Raw genomic sequence first — 19,901 nt, 5'->3', positions numbered from 1 at the left:
ATAATTGTTGAATGTACATTGTTTAAAATGTCACATGGGACTTTTCTGCTGGTCCAGTAGTTAAGACTCCACCATTCTACTGCAGGGAGCACAGGGTTGATACCTGGTAGGGGAACTAAGATCTCAGATGCTGCCAGTTAATAAAATCCAATGTCTAATTGTTTAAAAATACATACATACATAAAGTGTCACAGTATGAAAATATCCAGAGCAAGACTGAGTACAGGTACAGAGCATTCTTGGGTGGGGATGAGGGGCTTGTGGCTGCACCTCCTCACTCATTTGACAAAGATCTCCCTGGGGGGTGGCAGAAAGCGCACCTGTGAAGGGCGCAGGTGAGAAGGGAGGGAAGCTGCTCCAGCTGCCTGTGGGATGCAGGACCCAAGGTGCCAGAGCCTCTGAGTGTTTCACAGAAAGACGAATCTCTCATTTTAAAAAATGTTATCTGGGCAGAAGAGTTAAACAGACATTTCTCTGAAGACCTACAGATGGCTGACAGGCGCATGGAAAGAGGCTCATCATTGCTAATTATTAGAAAAATGCAAATCAAAATGACAATGAGGTATAATACCACCTCACACGCGTCAGAATAGCCATCATTTAAGAAGTCTACAAATAACAAATGCTGTAGAGGGTGTGGAGAAAAGGGAACCCTCCTACACTGTTGGTGGGAATGTAAATTGGTGTAGCCACTGTGGAGAAGAGTATGGAGGCTGCTCAAGAAACTAAAAACAGAATTACCATAAGATCCAGCAATCCCACTCCTGGGCATATATCTGGAAAAGATGGAAACTCTAATTTAAAAAGATACATGCACCCCTATCTATGATCATAGCAGCATATTCACAACAGTCAAAACATGGAAGCAACCTAGACGTCCATCGGCAGAGGAATGGATAAAGATGGTGTGGCGCATATACACGGTGGAATACTGCTCAGTCATAAAAAGAATGAAATCATGCCATCTGCAGCAACATGGATGGACCTTGAGATCATCATTCTAAGTGAAGAAAGTCAGAAAGATAAATACAACATATTACTTATATGTGGAATCTAAAATATGACAAAAACGAACATAGCTACAGAACAGAAACAGACTCACAGAGAACAGGCTTGTAGTTGCCAAAAGGTAAGGGTGGAATGGATGGGCAGTTTGGGATCAGCTGATGCAAACCATCACATATAGGATGGATAAACAAAGGTCCTCCTGTAGAACACAGGGAACTGCATTCAATGTCTTGTGATAAACCAGGACAAAAAAGAAATCTGAAAAATATATGCATAACTGAATCACTTTGCTGTAAAACAGAAATCAACACATTATAAATCAACTAGACTTCTATAAAATTTAATAAAATGTTATCAACCAAGTAAAAAAGTTTAACACCCCAGAGATCCAAGAGAACCGGGCTTCAGGCTGTATTTGCTCACAAGCTCCCTGGTGTCAGACAAAGGTAGCACTTGGCCTGAGCAATGCCGGGCACCTAGGGGGTGCCTGATGTGAAGAGGTTGGAACAGGAGCGCCCAGAACACTCCCTGGACTCTGGGAGAAGCCCTCAGACCAGCACTATTCACTTAAGCTGTGGAGTGGAGCACTGGGGGCCGGGTGGAGAGCAGCACTGAGCCGCGGGGGGCCCCATGGAACCAGAGCTCCGGGGGCTGCAAAGGCTGTTGGTAGGAGGCCCAAGGCCACAGAGGTGCTTATAACCCTCCTCGGAGCCCCACCCCAGCACTGATTAGGGAGGCCCTGCTGTCTCCCCCGGCCCCACAACATTGCTGGGTCCCTGCCGGGCTCCCTGGTGGCATCATCACAGTGGTAATTACATAATTAATGGTCTAATGAGCCACTTCACCTGTGTCTGCCTTGCTGGAAAGTAGCGTGAGGAGGGCAAGGGCTTCATCTGTTGCGTCCTAGGCTCTAAGCCTAGAAACTGCTCCAAGTACGGGCCTTTTTCAAAAAATATTTTATTTATTTGACTGTGCTGGGCCTTCATTGCAACAGGCGGCATCTTTAGTTTCGGCATGCAGGATCCAGCTCCCTGACCAGGGATTGAACCAGCACCCTCTGCATTGACAGTGCAGAGTCTTAGCCACTGGACCACCAGGAAGTCCCAGTAGATGCCTATTAAATGCTGCCTGGACAGAGGGGCAAGAGTACGTTACCTAACCCTCATCACAGCCCTAACAGAGGATGACAGGCCTGGAGGCCAGGACGTGTGCAGCAGCCAACCAGGAAGGGACGACAGAGCTTCTGCTCTGCCCTCCACAGCCCCTGGGTCACAGCCCTCAGTGCCTGCACCCACTCGCTCACCAAGCCCGTCTCTTACGCTGCGCAGGGACAGAGCTGGGTGCTGAGGATCCAGAGGAAAAAGCAGTGACTTCTGCCCTCCTGAGGCAATCAGACAGGCAGATGACTGTGGGGGTGTGACACCCACAAGGGGCTCTGGGGGTGGGGAAAGTAGGTGGTCAGGGCCGACTGGAAGGACGGGGCCCACTGATGGGAGGCAGGACTGACCAGGTGGGTAGTCCCAGTTACCACCCCTCCCAGATGGGGAGTCAGATGCCCACCGTCCACCTGATACCACCTCCCCTGCCCCCCAGCAGTCCTGCACAGTCATCCGCCATTTGTAGCTGCTGCCTGCTCACTGCTCCCAGGGAAGGGCCACTCTCCCCACTCTGTGGGGCCCACTGGTCTACAAAGCTGGAGAGGGGTCTCCCGGCTTGCTTCTGACCAGGGTGCCAGCGTCCCCCTCCACCACACCGCCAGCTGCTGTGAGCAGTGAGCCACCAGAAGCCTTCCAGGTCAAGCCACCTCCTCATTTTGCAGAGGGTTAGTGGAAGCCCAGACAGGGGCTGTGACTTGTCCAAGAGGTCCCGCAGGGCTGAGAGACCTCTACAGATCTGTGCTCCAGAATGCCCAGCCACCAGAAAACCAACTTGGAGCTGGAGGCCAGAAGTGGGGGTCCAGACCCTTCTTTTGGACATCCAGCATCCCAGGAGTCCGAGAACGCCCCCTCCTTTCCCCGCCCAGGGAAGGAACCTCCCCTCCCTTCCTTGCCTGACACCCCCTCTCCGCTGCATCCTGACAGCCCCTCCCGGCGCGGTTCCACCTGGGGAAGCCGGGAAGTGGCGCCCCTCCCTCCCCCAGCCCCAGGGGAGGAAGCCGCCTGTCAGGCCGCCGCGGCGTGTCAAATCCTCTTGCTGCCTAATTGTGAGACGGCGGCGTTTAAAGAAACGCTTTTCTGGCCGCCTGCCACACCGCAAACTGCTTGGTATAATTTTATTATTAAGGAGAGAGAAAAAGAGGGAGGGGGTGGAGAGAGAGAGAGAGAAAGGGAGCGAGAGAAGGAAATTGCTTAGTCCGAGTCAGCTGGTGGAGTATTCTCAACGTGAACGCGGCCCGGCTTTCCAGTTGGCAAGCTGACTTCGTTAATTGCGCATTCAGTCTCTACTTAGGGTAATTGAAACGAAGCGGGGCCCGGGTCTGACAATTAGGGTCTGCGACTAGGCCGTTAACCCTTCCGCCCCCGCCCCCGGCTCCCACGCACCCCTGGGGGCGGCGGGCGAGCGCCCCAGCGTCTGCAGGGTTAACGCGGCGCGGGCGCCGGCCGAGCGGGGGATGGGGCGAGGATGGGGGGCGTGCGGGGGCGCTTGCGGCCTCGCCGGCCCCCCCGCAACAGATGTTTCAGGCGTGTAAGACAAAGGCAGAGCTCCTGCCGCTGCCGGAGAAAATCCGCAGGACTCCCTCAGGGGCAGGTAAAATTTCACCTTCTATGTGTGTTCCCCCGCCCGCCCCCGCCCGATTTCCCGGCCTCTGCGCCAATCCGGAAAGCGCCACCAAAGACGCCGCGCCGCCGTCTCCGCCGCCCAACCCGCTGACCCCAGCAAGGTCGCGGCGACCTCGGGCTCCGCCAGCCGCGCGCCGGCCCCTCCTGGGGCGCCCCCGGCCGCAATCCCGCGATCGCAGGCGCCGGGAGCGAGGAAGGGGCGCTTTTCTCGCCACGAGGCGGAGGCGGCGGAGACACCGCGCGCCTCCCTCCGGCCTGCGCTGGGACCCCGGGGGCTGTGCCCCCCCGGCCCCCATCATTCATCTCCCTGATTCCCGCTGTAGCCGCCCTCGGAAGTCAGCCGAGTGAAGCAGCTGTTCCTTGCACACTCCACTTGACCAAAGATGATGATAAATGAGGCCCGGGCTGCGTCGGGAACGCGGCGGCGGCGGCGGCCGCGAGGGGCGCGCAGGGCGGGGCGTACAGCCGGTACCCCCTCCCAGCGCCCCGGGAAGGGCGAGGACGCTAAGGACAGAGGCCGACGGCCGCAATCAAAGGCCCGCACTCCCCTCTCGGCGCTCCGCGCCGCCTCGATGCGGGCGGAGAGGAGCCAGGCAGAGGAGCGCCCCCAACACCGGGGCCTACGCGAAGACCCCCTCCTCGCGGCGGCACGGCCTTCCCTCCGCATCCCGGGCCCGAGTGCCTTGGTCCCCACCGTGCCCTCGCCCGCGCCTCAAACCTATTAACGCTCGTAAATAATGAATAATGGAGCGAAGCTTCCCTCCGCCGCCAGCTGCGCCCGGTCCCGGGGAGGGGGCGCCCCGGCCGGGCGCGGGGGCCCGGGCGCACGGCCCCGCACACGTGCAGCCGCGGCGCGCAGGCGGGCACCCCGCCCGCCGAGGAGGGGGAATCCCGCTCTGCCCTCCCCAACGCCACCTCCCCTGGAGTCCTCTGGCACCGAACGAGGCGAGAGCGCGCGCGAGCTTCCCAGCCGGAGAGGGTTATTTTTAACCTGCCCCCCTTTCCTTCCCAGCCTCTCGGGTTTGCGCGCCCGTCCGCCTCCCCCGCCAAGCAGCCGAGGACGCAGGCTCCTCACCTCGCTCAGCGCCTCCGGACTCCGAGCGCCTCCCCCGGCCCGCGGCCCCCGCCCCTGCACGGGCATCGCGCGGCTAAATCTCAGCCTGGAAAGGACCGATTAGGAGCCGCGTGCCTTTCTGCGAAATATTGGAACCGGCTGGGCTGGGGGCGGGGAGCCCGGCGCGCTCGTCCCCTCGCCTCCCTCCGCGCTCGCTCAGCTCTCCCTCTGCAGACGCGGGGCGGCCAAGTCAGGGCGCCGAGACCCCCTCTGGATTTCGTCCTTCTCTCCTCAACGCCCACCCTTCTTCAATCATCCACGAAGCTGGAGCTTCTAATACGCGGACCCTCCGGCAGCGGCGGCGCCAAGTGGGGCGCTGCCTCCCCCATCTCCAGCCTCCTCCCTAAGCCGCTCCAAACACACACACCATTTACACAGCAGCGGCCTTGCACACCGGCGACTTCAAGGCGGACCGCCAGGCCGGGCCTGGGGTGCGGGGGGCGGGCGCTCCTCCCCCAGCCTGCCCCCTCCTCCCGGCCCCTTCCCCAGCAGGCCCAGCAGCCCAGACCCCCGCCCCCTTCCTCAGAGGCCTGAGGCACAGGAAGTCCACGTCCACTCCCATTACCCTGCTCGCCAAAAGGCCACCCACCCAAACCCCAGCCTGTCCTTCGCCCCAGAGAGGGGGGCAGCTAAGGATAGGGCTGGACCCAGAAAGCCCTGGGGGCTTCGGCTGGATCAGTCACTTGACATTTTCCAGACTGCTCAGGCATCGACCCCCTGACCACCTCCTTCCTGCAGGGGTGGGGGGTAGACTGGAGGTCTGGCCTGCTGGGAAGAGGGAAAAGGGCCTTCCCGCCCGGAGTGCTGGCCCAGTAGCAGCAAAGAACAGGGCATATTTGGGAACTGGGGCCAGATTTCTCTCCCAGGACTAGCTGAATGGGGTGGGGGGTGGGGGGGCGGGGGGAGCAAGCAGGCGCGGCTCCCACCCCAGGGTAGCAGCCTCTGTCCAAAATTACTGCAGAGGTAAGAAGCCTGGCCGGTTGGAGCTGGGGTGGAATACAGATGTGAGAACAGCTGGCCTGCTGACACCCTTGGGCCATCTGGGAGGCCCAGCCTGGCCTGGACAGGAGGAGGTTTGAGGACAGAGCAGGGATCCCCTGGGCACACGCACAGCCTGGCAGGGCAAAGGGGGGTTGTCACCCGGCTTCTCTCCTCAACCAGCCTGGATACAGAGCCTGGGGCCTCCCCCAGGTCTTGAAAATTCTCAGTAACCCTCAGACCATGGAAGCAGGTATAACAGCAGGACAGCGTGTCCGTCCCCTCCTAGGGCCTTGGCAGATCATACCGCTAACCCTCAAGCTGCCATCTGGAAGGTGATGTAACCTCTCATTTCACAGATGGGGAAACTGAGCCCTGGAGTCGGGGAAGGGGGTGGGGAGAGGGCTCCTAGCTCCTCCCACCCCAGCTTGTAGGAGGAGTCCTCCCATTCTAGGGTCAAGGATGACAGGGAGGCCCTGGTTCGCTCCTTTGGAAATTTCAGAAAACTGTTTTTCTTGGGAGAAAAAAAGGGCAGGGGCCTGATGTGGTGAAGAGCTGGAGAGAAATCACACCGTCCACCAACTACCCGCCCAATCTCCTCCCCCCAAGCCCCTCCCAACCCCTTCAGACTCAGCCACCCTGGTGATGGGGGTCTTACTGAGGGTCCCAGGAGGAACCTCATGTGCGGCCCAGATGTGAATGTCACAAGCTCTTCACACGTGTGTGGCTGGTTAGGACAAACCACAACTTCACATAGGGCCTGGCAGCTTTGCGTTGCCCAAACAGGCAGCTCCTATTTTGATATGAGAGGGAGTCTCCATCTCAAGGCTGGATTCTGGATTGGGGGGACTCTGCCAGATGAACAGCTGGGGCCACCCTGTGCTCCGGGCTCCCCTGCTGCCCCTCTGCTGGGAAGGGAGCTTCCATTTCCGGGCAAGGCTTGGATGGATGCCCTGCTGCCCCCTCTGCCCCCCATTCCTGGCTCTCCCCAAAACCAGGTGGATCCTGGGTCGCCCCCCTAAACACATCGCCTGGTGACCAGAAGCACTGGCTTTTGGGGAAAGCAAACCACCAGCTCAAATCCGGAGGCAGCCTGGGACCGCTCTCCTCAGGACGGAAAATATTTGCCTTTGGTTTTCGGCTGCTGCTTTGTCCTGGCTGACTTTCCTCTCCTCCATGCAGCCGTGAGACGTGGAGGTGCTGGGGGGGCGCAACCGAGGGGAGGGCAGCTGTCTGAGTCCAGCGTCCAGCTGTTCTGAACAGCACTCTATTTCTCTCCCAGGACGGACAGGATACTTTCTGCCCATTCTCTGTGCTTGTAGCTGAAAGCATGTTTCTTTCTCCCCAGGCCCGGCCCTCTCGGGCCTCCCCTCCAACTAAACCAGATCTCCTGGCCCGCCCCAGATTCCGGTCACTAGGTGTCTGGGAAGTGCCTCTCTCAGTTGTTCACAGTGAACTCAGCCCAACCCCAGGGAGCCCGTTCTGGAAAGCTGTGGGAGAATCTTTGCTGGCCAGCTCTGCGCTGACCACAGGGAGAGGGCAGTCTTCTATCGAGACGGGGGCTCCAGAGATGTCAGAGTCACATCCACCAGTTGTGGGGGCTCGCTGGTGGCTCTGGAGTACTGAGAGTTGTCACCTGGCCCAACTTGGTCCCCATCCTGTAAAGACCTGGGCTCTGATGCTACACAGCTCTGCACACCATGCTGGGTGACCTTGGGCCGCTCACTTCACCTCTCTGAGCCTCACGCTCCCCAGCTGAAGCCTGCTTATACCCCAACACACCGATGCGGGTCCATGAGACTGGCGGAGATGCCGTGCTTGGTGCCTGGTGGAGGAAGCACAAGTGGCAGCAGTTTCCAGCGCTGCCCACGGGGCAAGAGCCAGACCCTGCACTGCCTCTGCCTCCCAGGGAGCTAAGGGTGGGACAGAGCAGGTCGTCAGGAAGGGGCTGGGGCTGGGGGCTGGGACCCAGGGTTAAGGTCTGTGCTCAGACGTGTCCCGACCCCCATGGCAGATGAGCTGTCCTCCCGGCTGGACTGCCGCTGTTGTGCGGGAGCTGGGTGGAGGGCAGAGTCTGGGTTTCTGTGACTCTTAATGAGCTCCCAGGTGAGGCTGCCTGCTGGCCTGGGGGCTGCAGAGGGCAGCAAGCTCTCAGCCCCTGGAGGAGGCTGGGCTCAGCGAGGGGCCCTGAGTCCTGTCCTGTCCAAGGAGGGCTGCCCAGGACCTGGCGTTAGCCTGTGGCTCCGTGTTCCCGAGCCGTCTGTCTCAGAGCTGGGGTCCTGCAGCTCTGCCCCCCCGCCCTGCTTCCTGGCGGCACTGAAGGGCAGCTCATGCTGCTGAACCCATGGTCACTTCAAGTCTAGGCCTCCTGGGCCTCAGTGTCCCTGTCAGGACAGTGAAAAACTGGGCTAAACTCATCCCCCTTTCCATTGATGGTTCCAAACCCTCTCCCATTCCCTGACCCCTTCTGAGGGGCAAGAGATCCAGACCCCAGCACTGACCCCAAGAGCTGCAGACCTGGGGTGGGTACAGGGCTCACCCAGACCATCCTCACCACCTCACGTGCCTGGTGCTGCCCTAGTAAGCGCTTTCACAACAAACTTCATCTTCATGCCAGTCCCGCGGGTGGGTCCCATGACCACCCTTGTTTCACAGATGACAGTGCTGAGCCCAGAGACCTGACGCCCGAGGCCACACCCGGGACGAGGGGCCGGGGGCAGACCTGGGTTCTCTCAGGCTGGCTTGGCCCCTCGGCGTGCCAGACCACGGAGGATTCCTCTGGGGAAACCACTCATTTTGGCCCCTCCAGTGCTGGTGTGGATGTGATGCCTGTCTCTCCCTGGCCGGCAGTGGGCCCTGGTCGAGTTATGGAGGTGGGGGTAAGCCGGTGCAGTCGCTGAGAGAGCTCTTTGGTAAATAGGAACCAGCTGTGCCTCTGACCTGGCCCAGCCAGGCCCAGAGTGGTCTGCACCACATGAACTGCATGCAGTGTGCAGAAGCCAAAGCCCGGAGATCCTATATGTGTCCCCGTGAGGGGCTGAGGAACACACATGTGCGGAGGTCTGTACCATGGATATGGGCTTCGTGTGTGGATGGGGTGCAGCCTTTAGGTTGGTGAGCAAACCACAGTGTAGACTGTGCAGAGAGGCCCCACCTGTATAAAAGAGGAGGGGTACTTGATTTTTCATTTTTTACCATGAGCCTGTGATACCCACTTAGGATTTTAAGCTTACACTGTGGATAAATACCTACCCTCCAGGCTGGCTCTGAAGATGGCTGGAGAGTGCGCCCCGTGCCGGGCTCCCATCTGGCCCGGCGGTTTTCCAGTTGCCAGGCTACAGCAGGCCGTGGCCATCAGCAGGAGGGACAAGCCCAGCTGCCAAGAGGAGGCAGCCTCACTGAGTCCTGCAACAGGCAGCACGGCAATCATGCATCATCTTACAGATGAGAAAACTGAGGCCTGAACCCCCACAGAGGCCAGGACCTCGCTTCTGGGTACACCACTTTGGGGGCAGCTGCCACGGCCAGGGCCCTTGATGAACAGGGCCTGGGGCTCACAGGGACGGCTCCCGGTCTGTGGGACACCGAACTTCTCACTCCATTTCTACCAGCACTCTGCTCCCCTCCAACTGCCAAAACAAAGGCAACACTCGTGATAAGGGCAGAGGCGTCTCTGGCTCCCAGGGGCTGTGAGGGTGCGGCTGACCGTCTGGGAATGCTGGGCTGAGTCCCAGTTGGGCCGCCCGCGCGCCCTGGGGCTGGGCCTCAGTACCTCAGTCGTGAGCAGGCGCGGGGGTCAGTCCCTGGAGGGCAGCGTGTCTAGGGACAGTGCCTGGCAGAGCAGGGCCCAATAAGCAAGTTGTTATTTCTAAGAAGAAAACATTTGTATAATTTTTTATAATAGAGGGCAAATTCAGGAAAATCCTTGACCAGTCCTAGTGCTGGCTGAGGAGGGGGCTCAGGAAGCTGGGAGCTGTCTAGGGTGACAGGAACCGGGCTCTGGCCTCAGGAGCAGCTGGTGCCTGCCTGGGTGGGCGGCCATGCTGTCTCGGCAGGCAGTGGCCAGAGTGAGGCCTGGCTGTCTGAGTTCTCAAGCTGGCACTTTGGGTAAAAGAGACTTGGCTGGCTGGCTGGAGGCCTCTGCAGGCCCGGGCCCGTGGAAAGAGGACTCAGAAAGGCCCTTCTGTCCTCCTGGCTCTGGGCTGCTCATTTCCAGACCAGAGCCTCCTGTGTCTTTGGAAAGGGCATCGAGTACCCAAGGGCTGCTACTGACTCGCCATGTGACCTCGGGTGAGCCCCCGCCCCCACCTCTCTGGGCCTCCATGTCCTCACCCAGGAGACTGGGCCCACCTCACGGGGTTGAGCAAGAGCCAATGAGAACATGGACAGAAAAGTGCTTTGTCATCGTCACCCTCGTAGCTGCTTCTCACACGATGTTTACGTGTGCAGAGCCCTGCTCTAAGAAGCAGTCTACATATTTTAACTCCTCTTACCAATGATGCGACAGAGGCTCAGAGAGATTAGGGCACTTATCCAGAGCTGCACAGCTTGTGAGGACCAGAAGCACCATGATAGTAAAGTGCTGTGAGGCCTGATTTTATTATAGTTCAAGGATGTGGGTTGGGTCAAGGATGGCCAGGCTGCACACTTCCTGAGGCAGCTTTGGCCAGTCCAGGAGGGCGGGCGGGGCAGAAGGGCCCTAATCACACCTGAGCAGGAACTCAGGCTCAGAGGAGGCTTCCCGGAGGCCTCCCTGGGTCCGCGTGGCAGGAGGCCTTGGGGGCCGTGGTGAGGGTCTGGAAGTGTCAGGCAGGAGCACTGACTCAGCAGCAGGTTCCAAACACTGATGGGGAGAAGCAGGGACAGCTTCGGGGTTCCTCAGAGCCCACGCTTCCAACCCACCAGGCGACACCGCCTTCAGCACATCCACCAGCTCGCCCTCAGTGGCTGCAGGGTCAACACCCTGGTGTGACAGATTGCACATCTGAGGCCCAGCAAGGGCAGGTGTTCACACAGCGTGGGGGCTCGGAACTGTTCCCCCACCCCCCATCTCTGGCCTCCTTCCTCATGCCTACAGGCCTGCACCAGCCTCGTCCCCCTCCCTGTCCCACCGCAGGGACTGTCTGACACTGAGCGGGTGGTGGTCTCCCTCCGGTCAAGACCTCCTTGGCACTGCTATCTCGGTATGGATGGACGAAGCTTCCAGCACAGTAAGGACAGGCCCCTGGAAACGCGGAAGGGCCTGAGATTCCCATGGGAAAGGGCTGGCTCCAGCAGAGGCCTCTGCAAGCCGGCTTTGATGGTGGATAAGCCCCAGCTGGCTCCACAGGCAAACTTGATCCTAGTGAACTGGACAGGCCCGCAGGTCCATGCGACACCCCCACAGCCCCAGAGCTCCCAGCAGTTCCCTCCACCTACAGAGCCAGCGTGAGGAAGGTTTTGTCCTCCAAACACCCTGTATTTAAAGATCACCGTGTGTTCCCTCTCACAGGTGCAAAAGGAAAGCTAATTAGGCCTTTGATGGACATGAGCAAGCCAGGGGTCATGGGCCTTGTGTTTGCCGAATGACTGAGTGAGTGAATGAATGGATGGATGGATAGGTGGGTGGACAGACAGGCAGTGGGTGGAATTCCAACCCCAAGCAATGCCATTGCTCATTAGCCTGAGTGAAATAAGACTTCCTCAAGGCTTTAAAGAACATGGCAGGCAGGGACTTCCTTGGTGGTCCAGTGGTTAGGAATTCACCTGCCAGTGCAGGGGACACGGGTTCTATCCCTCATCCAGGAAGATCCCACATGCCACAACTAAGACCGGTTGCAGTCAAAGAAGAAAAAGAAGAATATGGTGGGCAATTTCCAGGGTCCCAGGGACCCCCTGCAACCACCCCTGTCATGACACCTGGGCCCAGAAATGGAGGGGCACGGGGAGGGGTGCTGGACCCCAGCTGCACCTCGCTGTGTGGGTCATCCCGGGGCCTCCAGAGCTCATCGAGAAGACCCCTTACCTGGGTCCTATCCCTGTGCTTGGGGCTCCCAGCATCACCTTGACCCATAAGTGTGCCCAGGGTCCCTGGGGACCTCTTGCTGGGGACCTGGAGGGCAGGTGAGGAGGAGGGCTGCATGCCTGCTGAGCCCGCCCAGCAGCTCTGCAGAGCTGGAGAGAGCAGGATGCTTGTCATCCACGGGGACATGGGGACGGTTTAAGGTGAAATTTAAGCCCATTAGTGCCTGGCTAATGACATCAGCAGCGATAGTGAGAATGAAGATGGCAGGGTGTGCGAGCACCATAAATTGTGGGGCCGGCGCCCGCCTCTGTCCTTGGGCCTGAGTCCCGCCCCCCACCCCCAGCCCCCGCGCCCCTGCCTGCCCCCCCAACCCCCGCCCCGGCCCAGCCCCCAGGGTCAGAGTGTGGCCGGGGCCTTAGCCAGAGCGTGAGAAAAGCTGGGCTAGGGAGCTGAGCGTGCAGGCAGCATCTCCCTAATCTCCCTCCTTTGATAACTTCTGTCTTTCCGTGCATACGCAAGAACCCAGCTCAGCCTCCGGCATCTCTTCCCAGGCTGAGCCGTCGCCCTGCAGCTAATGCCTGACAGCTCTGTTTATGTCTCCCCATAATTCTCCAGTTTTATGTTTTTTTTTCGGGGCCATTAAGCTCCCAGCCACAAGCTCCTTCCCCTGCCCCCGCCTGCCTTTGTCCTTGAGGCCTGGCCGCCCCACCGCCCTGTGGGAGAAGGGCTGCCCTCCCCCAGCAGGTGGACGGGGGGCCGAGTGCTCACTCTGGACATCCCCGTCCCAGTCCCCTGGCTTCTCATCACAGGGCTCGTCCCGCTCGTCCCCAGGGACACAGGACACCAGGGTGCCAGGGAGCCTGGTGAGGCCCACTCTCCCTCAGACTCTGGCTTCTTTTCCTGGGTGGTCTCTGCTCTTCCTCCAGCCTCAGCCACTCCTGAGGGCAAAACCCCCTGCCTTGACCCCCTTCTGCAGCTCCAGATCCCCAGATTCAGCGCACCCATGTCACCCCGAGGCCCCCCTCCGTACACACCTCATCCTCTGCCCCCGTCTCCCCATGGTCCATTTCTGAGGAGTCCCCTCAGGGTCCTCAGGGCCCCTCTCCTGTCCCCACGACCACAGCCCAGGTCTGGCCACGGGTCAGACTGGGTTCCCAGTTCCCAGCCTCCCCACCACGTGGCCTCTCACAAGCTCGGCCCCAGGCACTCCCTTGCTCTACAGCCTTCACTGGCTCCCCATTACTTAGTCCCCGTCCTCAGCGTGCTGCTCCCACTGCCCTGCCTCCTGCACTGAGACCAGTGGAGGCTGCCCCTCGCCAGGCCCCCACTTCTACAGGCCAAACCCAGGGCGGAAGGACTTCCTCAGCAGGAAGCAGCCCTTCCCTTGCCCTCTGGGTGCCCACAATGCCCTCACGTGGCCCCTGTGGGTCATGGAGTCCCTGGTTGCCCCGCTTGGACACCTGGCTCCCTGAGTGCCCGGGGCAGGCAGCTGCCACTCAAGAGCCGGCTTCCCCCACTGCTGTGGGGGCAGTACCCCAGGGCCCACGCAAGGCCAGGTCTCCTCAAAGAGGCCAACTCGGGATGCCAGAAAGCAGAGCCTTCCAGACCCCCTTCTCTTGCCCTCCAGGAGTGACGGAGAGGAAGGGGTGGCCCCCCAGCCCCCTGCCTGATGCCCTGTCTGCCTCCTGAGGTAGAGCCACTCCTCCTCAGCCCTCTAACTTCCACTTTCCTTTCAGCTGAATTGCCTTTGCAACCAGAGGCCTCCTGCCCAACCTGCCCCTTCCCTGCACCTGTGGGCCGCTGAGGCACCGCCCCTCCCCGTGTAGGTGCTATGGGACGTTTGAGCCTGCATCCCGAGGCAGGGGAGTCGCATCCCTGGGACGTGGGTGCCGGTGTTGCAGCCTATCCTCCTCTTCACAGGTGCTCGGCTTGGTTTCAATCGATTCTGACCTTGTTGTTCTGTATCCCCCGGGGTGTCTGGCCACAGCTTGGCAGGTCCCCCCACCCCACCCACCTCCCACCTCCCACCAAGACTTCCTGCCCTTGGCAGGTTCCACGGCCATGCGGGCAGCCCCCTGCCCGCCTCTCCCTCACACACAGCCCTGGAGCACGGCGCGGGGTGCTGGCCCAGGCCATCCTATGCTCCGCTCCCTACAATCCTGTTGTTAAGAGCAGGGCAAGCTTCATAATTTGAGGGACCCAGCGCAAGATGAAAAATCCGGTTCCAGCTCAAAAAGCAACAGAGCCACGCAAGTGCAGGGTGTTCTGAACGCAAGCCCACAAAGCCAGAGCCACAAAGCCAGCCCAAGGAGGTGAGCTGGCCAGCCGCCTCTCCCACAGCAGGAAGACCAGGGTCTGACCCGCTGGTCACGCCTGTAAGGATGGCTCCTATCGACTGCACACTTGCTTTGTGTTGAGAGCAATGAACATGTTAAGTCAACAGGCCACCAGACTCCACGGCTCACGGGGGTTCAGGGAGGTGTGATCTGCCCAGGACCCCTCTCCAAAGGCACGATGAACTCTGCTCTGAGGAGGAGGCTCCCAACTGAACCCGTGCTGATGAACCACTAAGACCCCCCATGTCAGCTCTAAGTGGAGCCCAAGAAACCACCGTAACCTCTCCCTACATGCAGAGATGTGGAAGCAAAGGCTCCAAGAGGGTGTCCAACTCCTGCAAGGTCACACAGCATGCACGACCCCAGATCCAGCCTCAGCAGCCCTGTTTCCAAAGACCCAGGCAGACACTCGTGGACTGGTGCATAAGGAACCGGGAGGGACGCAAAAGCTAGGGCGGGACACACACAGATGCCGCACCAGAGGGCCAGGCAGTGACGTCTGTTCTTCTCTCTACACTCACTCTTGGTTATTTTCTGTATTTTCTCCAGCGAGCTGAGTTTTTTGAAATGATCAACAGCTCACAGTTTTTGGAATGAACGAGGAACAGAGATTTGTGGAACAGAGTCCTGTTAATGGAGATACTATGAATACAGAGTGGGGTTTACTTGCTTCCTAAGGCCCAAAGCTTTCGGGCCCCTGGTGTCTGGGTCTCCTTCCCTTCGTCACTGAGGGTTTAGAGGGCTCATGAAAGCTTGGGGGGCCTTGGCTGCCCCTGGGACGACCCCGCCTGGTTCTCTGGGGACGCCTGAGTGCTCAGGAAGCTGTAGGCCCTGAGGAGGGTGCTCATGGCAGGTCTTGGCATCCCCTTGGCTGGTCAGGAAGCAGGGCTGGTATCCACTGGACTACTGTCCTGCTGGATACCTACTCCAGATCTTGCTGGTCCCAACCTTTCCCTGAGGGAACCCCACATTCCTGAGGCCCCCCCCGAACATGCACTACCCTGCCCTCCTGCTCACAGCCCAGTGGATCCTAGCCGCCCCAATACCCACAAGACCAGGCTCCCCTCCAGCTCCTAGCCACCCTTTCTGGCCTCATCATCTGGTGCTGGACGCTGCCTCCAGGCCTCTGAAGCCCCCTCCTCAGCCCGGAGCAGGGGCCCGCGCCCAGTTCCCTGCCATGCGGTGGCTGCACAGCAGGATCAGGACCACACCAAAGCAGGTCACCCCCGCCACCCCACCTGGCCCAGAGTGGTGCCCAGAGATCCACCTGGGCCCTGCCTGCCCCTGGGAGCTGGGGCTGGACCAGGGTCCCTCCCACCCATGTGGATGCCAGGCCTCTTGCAGACAGCTCTGGGCTGCCTCCTGCCCTGGGAGCCCCTGGGTCTCAGGCTGAGAAGAGCTGACAGCTCCTTAATAAAAGCTGCCACAGACGCGCCTGAGTGACATCGCGGCGGCCGGCGAGAGGCAGCCCACATCAAAGCCCCATTTTTCTTCTTCCTGTGCAGCACTGAGACGGTTTCATAGAGAGCCCCACGTGCATCTGCGACAAAGACACTTCTTCTCACAACTGGCCATGGCCCCAGCCTCCCCAGATGCCCCGCCAGAGCCTGGCATGCTTCCCTGAGAGTGCGAGTTTCAGGGAGCACCCTGTGCTGAGGCCACCCGGACATGGGCCCAGGGGCGGCCAGTCAAAGGAACAGGCACACTGTGTCTGTTAAAACAAAAACTGACACCAACCGACCCTGAAGGGCTCAGGCCCAGAGGTCCGAGGATCTCAGCGAAGCCTTGCTCTGGCCTCAGACAGCTGGACGGGGGGCTGGTTGGGGACTGGCAGAACACAGTGGCCCCACCAAGCGAGTCACCTACCCACACTGCGGACCCAGCCTGGGAGCCAGACCCCGCTCCCTACCACCACCCCTGGCTCACTACTTGGCCCCCGCTGCAGTGTCTGTTCTTACAGCTGGGGTGGCTCCAGGTGAGGGTCCCAGACAGGCCGGGGTCTAACCATCTGTGCTCTCAGCTTCAAGCTGGGCAAAGAATCACCCTCTCTTGGCCCCTTTACGAAATACCATCTGGAGAGGTGACCCTGTGAACCATGACCCCAGACCTTTGTCCCATGCACCCAGGGTCGGGGAGTGCATGGGACCCCGACCTCCTGGCCAGCCGCAGCCTCCCCAAGTGTCAGGCGGGCTCGGGTGCTCCCCACATGTGCATTGGTGCAGGAGAGTTCTGGGCACTAAGACACATGACCTCCCTGCCACCCCTGGGCGCGCACTGTCCCTGGAAGGCCTGTGCATCACCGTGGGTGGTGGTGGGGCTGAACGTGCAGCCCATGTCCAGGCCTTGTTTCTTGGGACTCTGGGGGCACCGATCACATGTGACCTCACTGACCACGTGTGACCTTCACCTTCCAAACCCACGGGAGATGAGACTGCACTGGGGACACTGCTCCATTCTGAGGCCAAGTGGCCCGACGGTCCAACCCACCCTCCGGCCCTTCCTCTCCTGTTCTGGGTCACTCCCTTGGTCTCCTCTTCTCCTGAGTCCAGGGGGCACCTTTAAACCCCGAGATCACAGCAATCCTACCTCCAGAAACACAGCAACACGAGTGCCATACACCGCCCCCAGACCCTGCGTTCCCAATGCTCCCGGACGTTCCTGGCAGGCTTAGTCGTAGGCTGTAAGCTGCCCGGACTTTCCTGGGGTGCCACACAGCATGCCTGAACACTACGCAGGAGGAAATAACCACGCTGGCTGCATGCAGCCCAGGCGTGTCAGACAACTGGACCCGCGAGACCACACGGACAAAGTTCACAAGCTAACACTCGGATCCCAGGTAGGCCAGGCCTGGGGGGACACGAGGATAGCGATGCCCCCTCCTGATGTGCATGCTGGTCAGACACTGGTGTGTCCAGTCTGTAGCAATTCATTAGCCGGCCACTCAGGATACGTGCCCTTCTCTGCATGGGATCAATAAATAGTTAAAAAATAAAACCAATGAGACCTCAGCCTCTACTCAAGGCCTCCAGAGGTGCCTCGCTTTACTCGGAATGAAGTATGGGACCCTCCTCAGCCTGGGGGTCAAGGTCAGCTCATCTCCAAATACTCCCTGCTCTCCTTGGTCAACGGTAGCCTGCATGTCCCACCCCCCCAACCAAGGAGGCAGGGTGGCCACAGGCCCGCCTTAGTCAGTGCATTGGACTGAAAATGACATGTCACTATAAGAAGCTTCGTGAGCCCAAGTGTCTCCTTCCCTCTGGGCTGTGCAGCCCTCACGAGGCTTCTGTGGTTGGTGGGCCCCTTAGTGACCACCAAGAGCCATCCCTCTGCCATCCAGTTGCAACACATAGCTCCAGGGAGTGGAGCCCTGTCTCCAGGGGCTGACCTTCGGGGATGCTCACTATGCGGGAGCCCTCTGGCCCTCACTTATACACCAGGCTTCCCAGGCCCTCTGTGGTCTGGTCCCTGACGAGCTCTGAGAAACGGAACTGCGCTGGCCGTGAACCCCATGGGGCCTCTCCTTCAGGCACACTGTGATCGCAGCAGTTCAGACGCAGCCAGGTCCTTCCTGTCCTAGGCCTTCGTGCCTCCACCCGGCACCCATGTCCCTGGCCTGCCCTGCCTGAGAGGACTGCCACCTGCGGCCCCAGCACTCGGGCGGCGCCAGCTGCTCCCTCTGGATACCACAGCCCCAGCCCACATGACCCTCTCCTGCTCCTCTCAGGGGCTCTGTCGTGGGGAGGCATGTGGTCAGGCACCCATCATCTCCCCCAGGAGCAGCAGGGGGTAAAGGCACACAGGGTTGGTCTTGACCACAAAGCCAGGGGTGGCCCGGGAGGCTGTGGATGCCCCAGCTGAGCTCTGGGACCCCTCCCAGACCTGCAGAGCCAGAGGGCTTGCTCTTAAACCCACCCTCCCTCCTCTGGTGTCTAAGGGTGGCCATGACCTCAAGGGCCTCTTATTGGGAAAGTCAGTGTGCAGGAAGGATCTGGGGGCACTCAGGGGAGATGGCACCACCAAGTAGCCTATTCTGGGTAATGCAGGTTACAGTTCTAGGGAAAGAACATCTTTTCCAGAGAGGACTCTGTTTGAGGCCATGAGAGAAATGACTTCAGCTCAGCTGCAAACACCCAGTAGCGGCTGGGGACCCACCCGGAGCAGCAGGGTTTCAGAACGGCCACCACTGGGGTCCACCCTGGGCCTCAGCTGAGTCTCCAGTCGTGGTGACAGGAGCACCAAGGCAGGGCAGCGTGGGCAGGACTCTGAGCGTGTCAAGGAGCAAAACCACTGCCAAAAGAACAGGCCCCGTGGGCCTCCTGTCCAGGGGGCTCTCAGTTCCATTAAGTCGTCCCACTTGCCCCTCCAAGTCCGCCACCCAGAGCAGGGTCAGTGGGCACAAAGGTGATGGCAGCAGCCACAGCAGGGGGGCTCTCTTTGCCTCTGAGCACCGCACAGAACTCAGGAGCTCAGAGAGGGTGGGTGACGTGCTCAGGGTCACACAGGGAAGCAACAGCTGGGGGCTTGCTCTCCTGCCTGGTGGGCGGGTCCCCTCACTGCCAGCAGGCAGATCCCCCGCCCCGAGTTCAGACTGAGCTGGGCCTGCACTGCCCACCTGGGGGCACTGCTCTCCTGTGTGATCTCATCTCCCACCCTGCCCTCCCCACACAGGCTGGCAGTGGGTGGGGGTGGTGAGGGGGCGGCAGGCATCTCTGGGCCTTTGCACACACTATTCCCTCTATCTGGATCACCAGTCCCCTGAATCTTCTCATTGCCCAAAGCCACCTCCTCCTGGAGACCCTCTGTGATTGCCCAATAGCTATAGGAGCCCCTGTCCCCATGGCCCTCACCACTCTCTGCAATCACCTCCCTCCTGTACTTGTTGACTCCCTTCTGTCTGTCGGCCCTATGGATGGTGAGTCCCCAGTGGATGTTGAGTCCTGAGGATGGTGAGTCTCGTGGATGGTGAGTCCCCGTGGATGGTGAGTTCCCCATGGATGGTGAGTCCTGTGGATGTGAGCCCCCCATGGATGATGAGTCTCGTGGATGATGAGTCCCCTATGGATGGTGAGTCCTGTGGATGTGAGCCCCCCATGGATGGTGAGTCCCCTGTGGATGGTGAGTCCCACGGATTTGAGCCCCGTGGATGGTGAGTCCTGTGGATGTGAGCCCCCCATGGATGATGAGTCTCGTGTATGGTGAGCCCCCGTGGATGCTGAGTCCCCTGTGGATGTGAGCCCCCCCAGTGGATGATGAGTCTCATGGATGGTGAGTCCCCTGTGGATGGCAAGTCCCCTGTGAATGGTGAGTCCCGTGGATGTGAGCCCCCATGGATGATGAGTCTCGTGGATGTGAGCCCCCCATGGATGGTGAGCCCCCATGGATGGTGAGTCCCGTGGATTTGAGCCCTCCATGGATGATGAGTCTCATGGATGGTGAGCCCCGTGGATGGTGAGTCCCCTGTGGATGGTGAGTCCTGTGGATGTGAGCCCCCCATGGATGGTGAGTCCTGTGGGTGGCGAGTCCCCTATGGATGGTGAGTCCCGTGGATGTGAGCCCCCCATGGATGATGAGTCTCATGGATGGTGAGTCCCCCGTGAATGTTAAGTCCCCATGGATGGTGAGCCATGAGCATAGGGTCCCACCTGTCATTGCTGAAAGGCCAGGTTGCAGCTGCTTCCAGC

The 19,901-nt window shown here is 59.9% G+C and overlaps 1 protein-coding gene across 2 annotated transcripts in view; it reads right to left on the bottom strand.

Annotated features, from left to right (window-relative positions):
* The window catches only part of RAI1 (retinoic acid induced 1), a 108,222-nt gene that overhangs the window by 18,255 nt on the left and 70,066 nt on the right, over positions 1 to 19,901 (bottom strand). Inside the window, exon 1 of one of the 2 annotated variants that reach the window (XM_006040779.4) lies at positions 4,864 to 9,285. The exons of the other annotated variant lie outside the window; for it this stretch is intronic. The gene's annotated coding sequence lies outside the window, so the exon portion shown is untranslated. Of the gene's footprint in view, positions 1 to 4,863; positions 9,286 to 19,901 lie in introns of those variants that run through there. 2 annotated transcript variants of the gene reach the window in all.

Source organism: Bubalus bubalis, chromosome 3 (assembly GCF_019923935.1).
Source record: "Bubalus bubalis isolate 160015118507 breed Murrah chromosome 3, NDDB_SH_1, whole genome shotgun sequence".
In the NCBI taxonomy this organism is placed as follows: Eukaryota; Metazoa; Chordata; class Mammalia; order Artiodactyla; family Bovidae; genus Bubalus; species Bubalus bubalis.
The sequence above is the reverse complement of the archived record's forward strand: the minus strand, read 5'-3'. Positions and strand labels throughout refer to the sequence as shown.